The sequence below is a fragment of the Polistes fuscatus genome, unplaced genomic scaffold, assembly GCF_010416935.1.
Source record: "Polistes fuscatus isolate 324 unplaced genomic scaffold, CU_Pfus_HIC Scaffold12, whole genome shotgun sequence".
In the NCBI taxonomy this organism is placed as follows: domain Eukaryota; kingdom Metazoa; phylum Arthropoda; class Insecta; order Hymenoptera; family Vespidae; genus Polistes; species Polistes fuscatus.
The window spans coordinates 6,798,502-6,804,315 of NW_025113020.1; the positions used below are offsets into that span (position 1 = coordinate 6,798,502).

Sequence of the window (5,814 nt, forward strand, 5' to 3'; positions counted from 1 at the left end):
AAAAAAAAAAAATATAAATATTATACGTCATGAAAAACATAAATAATAAACCGGCAATACAAAATACGTGGCCACAGCATTCGCGTATTTGCAACAACAAAACTTCGTAAAAGTAATATTAAAATAATATTCATAATAATTTAAAAAATAATTTCTTTTAATACGCGACACGCAGGACCCGAAACTTTTTATTACAAAAACAAACGAAAAAAAAAGATAAAAAAAAAATAAAAGTTAATTAAAAATACTTTCTCATCAACTCTAACTCGACGGAATATACACGATGCTTCTAAAAATAACAACCCGTAATAAAATCTCTCAATAAACGTACAAAAAAGTAGTTAAATAAAATTAAAAAAAAAAAGAAAAAAAAACCATATCGCACAATCAATATTAATAATAATAATAACAACAACAACAATTGCTATTCTAAAAAAAAAAAAAAATCAATTAACTTTCGATACATTCTTTCTACTTCTCGTAATTAGAAATATTTCTTTGTTTCCTTTTCTTTTTTAAGATAAAAATATTCGTATATTAAACTTGATTAAAAAAAAAAAAAAGAAAAAAATTGTTAGTTGGAAATAAGCCAGAACTTTGTAACATGGCGTCGAGGTATATCAGTAAAAAAAAAAAAGAAAAAAAAAAAAGAAAGAAAGAGAGAGAGAGAGAGGGAATATTAACAGGGGTTGGGTGGGGTTGGTAGGAGGGATGTGAAAAGAAGAGGGATGATGTTTCTTGGGTTCGAGGGAAGTAACACGACCCCGTTGGATCGATGCTCGGTTGGCAACAGGAGGGTGCCACGGCGTCTCGTCTCGTGGTGTACAACGGACAAGGACACCCAAGTCTGCCACCCCGTTTAGCCCTTTTTTCCCCCCCTCTCTCTTTCTGTTAAATTCACGAGACCTTAGAGAACCGGCGACGGTGGTTGGTGATGATGATGGTGATGGCGGTGGTGGTGGTGGTGGTTCTATCTTTCAACCGAAAAAAAAATTCCAACCAAAAAATCAATATCTTCTTCTTTCAATCCAACGTAATTCAATACAATCCAAAAAAAACTCTGAGACAATTTTAAAACCATTGTTCTAATATTTTATATATATATATTTATATATAATTTTATTTATTATATATATTATTATTATAATTATAATTTTAAATTATTATTATTATTATTTTATTTATATTTATTTATATTATTTTTATTATTAACGTAAAAAATAATATTTATTAAATGAACAAAACATTGACAAACTTATTCCGACAAAAGTAACCACCCCTGTTGATCGAAAGTTAACTAAAAATTATTAATCCACCACCACCACCACCACCACCACCACCACCACCACCACCAACAACAACAACATCTTTGGTTACTTTCTTTTTTTTTTGTTTATTTTGTACGCGTTTACTACCCCCTTTTAGGTGTCACCAACCCGAAGGAAGAAAACCTATTCGTTGTAGCGTAACGAAAAACGTTCGAAAACAAGGGGGAGGGGGTGAGTAATGAGCGCGAAAATAGAAAAGAGAAGGAACTATAAAACATAAGCAGGGAGGAAAAGAAATAGGATGAAGGGGGGGGGTGAGGTTGGGGAGATTTATAAACCCGTATACTTAGGATCCTCGACCTCGTGACGTCATAATCCTCATTAGAATAATTAAGAATGCCGCTCGCTAATTACGATCCCGCTTTTTATTTTTTATTTCTAGCCCTTTTTTGCGTTTACTTCATCCGAACGAACCCTTCCCCTTCCCCTTCCCCCTGCCCCCCATGGTGGTGTGGGTTCTCTTACTCTGTAGTCTTTTTAATCATTTTAACCTACCACCCCGTTTTCTTTGCAACTTCATAGAGAAATTGCAATTTTATTTTTTTAAATGGTTATTTATTTCTTTTTTTTAGAAAATAATTTGAACGCGTGTATATACACACTTAATATGTGTTTAATTTGAAGTTTAATTTATGTTATACGTAATTATGACGATTACAAAATATTTCAATCTACTATTATATAATTATTATAATAATTATTATTATTATTATTATAATAGTTAGATAATCAAATTAATTATGTGTATATATATATATATATGAATGAAATAAATGATTATTAATCAATTATTTCAATTAAATTTATATTTATGCAGTATGCTTGATATATTTGTTGCACATATACACAATAAAATCATAAAGAAAAAGAAAAAGAGAGAGAGAGAGAGATAGTAAAAGAGATGCATTTTGAAGTGTGAAACATTGGGAAATCCATGCTATTAAAGACATCAGTAAACATAGTCGACCACCCACGCGTAATTCGGATTCTGACCTTTCTCAGTGGGGGTTGCACTAAACGTGGGTGGAAATTTTTACTTGTAAAAAGAGTAGGAGAAAAGAAAAAGAGGAGTAGAGTGAAAGAGACGAGAAATATAAGATCAAGAAGAAAGATATATACCAAAAATAAATTTCTCTTCTTGTATATATATGTATGTATGTATATATATTTGTGTGTGTTTATATATAGCAAAAAATAAACTTGTTACTTTTTATCATTTAGAAGTTTTACTACGTCAGAACGTTCTTGTTTCGCTTGTACTTCCCCTATTTTGTTCGTGTCAAGTAGTAACGACCTAAACTATTTTTACACACTTTCAACCATTTCCTTTCTCCTACACCAATTTATTATAAACGATAATTGTAAAATATTTCAAATATTGTTCCATTTGTTAATTCTACAAATAACAAAGAAGTCAGTCTTTCAACCAATAGAATAATTCGGTTAATAATAAATCCAAGGATCAAAAGTATCATCCCCCCTTTCCCTTGAAATCAATCCGAACACAAATTGTCAATCAAACAATTGCAAAATGATGATCTAAAAAAAGCATTGAACAGACAAAAAGGTAATCCTTTGTCTAGCGAATGAGTATTTTGTTTAATCATTAGTATGACTCATACGATGAGTAAAGTTAATCCCTAATATATCCCTAAATGAATTTGGACTCTCGACAAATGGTTTCTTTCGGTTCAGCGTTCCTCAGTGTTCTCACATTCCGCATACCTTCTTGTACGATTTGTTGTCCTCCTCTGACTCTTCCACCCCTTCCTCTTCATCTTCTTTATCTTCTTCTTCTTCTTCTTCTAAAGCTCGTCGAGTGTTGCTGCTTCTGTTGTACCACCCCCTACCCTCCCCTTCTCCCCCACCGCCCCCAGAAAGAAGCACACATAAAACGCGTCATCGTTTTCGTTAGTGTGTTCAACGTAGACCTCTCTAACCGTTTAAATATAAACCCCGACGCTCAAGTGGCTTGCTTCCAGTTGAGGCGTCGCGACGCTAGCGAAAACTTCAATAAAAACCTTTATTTCGAATATCATCCCTAGATTCGCAAATATATTCTCGAGAAACTATTATATCTTTAATAATAATATTTAATAACAGAGAAAGATTAATCAATCCCAATATCGTCTATCATTTGTTCAAAAGTTTGATTGATAAAACGTTCAGAGTGAGGATCGAGTCACCAACGCTGCTTGGGTTGGGTGGTGAAAAGAAAGAGCCAATCAATTTTCTTAACTCGTGATTATAACAAAAGGAACAACTATCATTTGAATGAGAACTCGAATAACAATTAATTCAAATTAATTAATGAATGTGATAATATCCAACAAATGAATACTTTCACAAAGTATTTCTTCATTTGATTAAGATAATCCAATCAGTGATAATAAAACAGTGAGAAAACTTGAAGGATCCTAAATCTGAGTATGTCATCAAGAATCAAACAGCAAATCCGGATAACCATTTTCTTCGAGAACGGCGTCGTCGTGATTTACATTTGAAAGGGTAGTAAGAAAAGTTAGACGAAATAAGATTTAAAGGAATCATTGGATAAAGGGATACATCAGGGTTTTCGATAAATTCATCCGCGGCAGTAGTAAGGAATCAAAGGACAAGTTCGATTGATACGCTTTGGCCCATTGTCGTTGGTTGTTCTTCCTCCACAACTTCTAGGTAGACCCCATAGATCTACGTCAAAGTTACCATCACCCCCAACACCACCCCGTTAGCCTGACGTGTTCCTACCGTAACGAAGAAAAGTCAAACGGGAGGAGGAGAAGAAGAAGAAGAGTATTTCCAAGTGAACAAATCGAGGAAGAAGACGAGGAAGACGACTGCAACTCGTTCCCGCGGTATTGGAACAAGTAAAAAGGACAAAGTGTGGGGGAACAAAGGGAGAAAGAAAAAAAGGAAAAGGAAGAAGAAGAAGAAGAAGAAGAAAAAAGTAGTAGGACCAACAAAACGAGAGGAGGAAAGTTTCTCTTTGTCCTGTTTAAACTGGAAATAAGAAAGGTTCGAGAGAAGGAATTGACTTAACCGGTCGTTCAACCAAAAGCAACAAAAATAAATCAAATCAAATCAAATAAGAGAGAGAGAGAAAGAGAGGGAAGAGAGAATTAAAAGGAATAAGAAACCAAACCTCCCAGGAATAAAAAGAAAACCCTGAGAGACGCGCGTATATCAAGTATTGAGAATTAACCAACCAACCAACCAACCAAGCAACCAAGCAAGCACAAGCTCTCGCATAGAAATTGCGAATGAAAAATCGATCGGTAAGTTTGCTGCAAGTGGGTCGAGAGAAAGTGCTACTACCACTACTACCACACTACTACTGCTGCATATATATACGTGTAGGATATGTTGAGGGTGAACGAGTAGCAACGAAAGCAGCACCAGCACCAGCAACCAGCACCACCAGCAGCAGCAGCAGCAGCAAGGTTTCTATGTCGCGTTGCTAAGCGCAAAGAAGAGCTTAGAGAACCCAGAAACTCGTTACTGCATTGGGACTCCTTCTGTTTAATTATTATCACTCTCTTTCTCTCTCTCCCTCTCGACTTTTTTTTCTTCTGACCTGATCCACTTTATTTTTACACCTATCATCTATATATTGTTACGTATTATCAGTGAGAATTTGTGTCATTTATTCGCAGTCATCGGTAGTTATTCATTTTTCTTTGTATCCGATAGTAATTATTAAAAAAAAAAACAAAAAAATATTCAAAAACTTATCCGACGAATAATCGAGGGTTTTCATTTTTTTTTCTGTCATTTGAATATTTGAATTAACTGTGAATATTTGTTATCGGTCTGGTAAATTTGTTTGTTGTAATCGAAATCAAATCGTTGTTATAAGTTTAATCAAAATTACCAAAATTCTCGAAATGACGTGTTTCTTACCCCCAAAAACTACGACACCTGTGGAGGTACCAACGCCAACACAGGTATCTCGAAATTTTCATACACCGATATTCAAACGAGTTACCGTCGTTAATTCAGTGTCCGTTGTATTTCTTCCGGCTCCTTTGAAGATTATTCCGAAATCTTGATAACAACAAAAATATACTCGACAATTTTATCTTCCATTTCTTTGTTTTAATTAATCAATCAAGGATTTATCATTAACCCTCTGACTCGAAAAAAAAATATGTATATGTGTACTCTGCGTGTGTGTGTGTGTGTGTATACGAATAATTTTGAAAATCGAATTATTTTTATCTTTTTTAAAATGTCCAAAAATAAAAGAAAACGTTTTTATAATTAACGTTTAATCAAAATTATAGAAATTATACGTTAAATTATATCGAGGGTTAATAAAATGAAAAATATTATTTTAAATATGATTAACAAAAATTTCGCAAAATGATTAATATCATCTAAGTTTGTTTGTTTTTTTTTTCTTCTTTCTATTATATTATATAATATTTAAGATCAACAACGAAAAAGTAATATACTTTGTATGAATTTTTTTGATATGAAAATACAG

General features: G+C 33.3%; 1 long non-coding RNA gene across 1 annotated transcript; it reads left to right on the plus strand.

The window, feature by feature from the left end:
* Positions 1–3,236: 3,236 nt before the first annotated feature.
* On the plus strand, positions 3,237–5,389 carry LOC122513608. The gene is made up of 2 exons (XR_006302799.1): positions 3,237–4,603; positions 4,686–5,389. It is a non-coding gene; the product is annotated as an uncharacterized LOC122513608 (long non-coding RNA).
* The last annotated feature ends 425 nt before the right edge of the window (positions 5,390–5,814 follow it).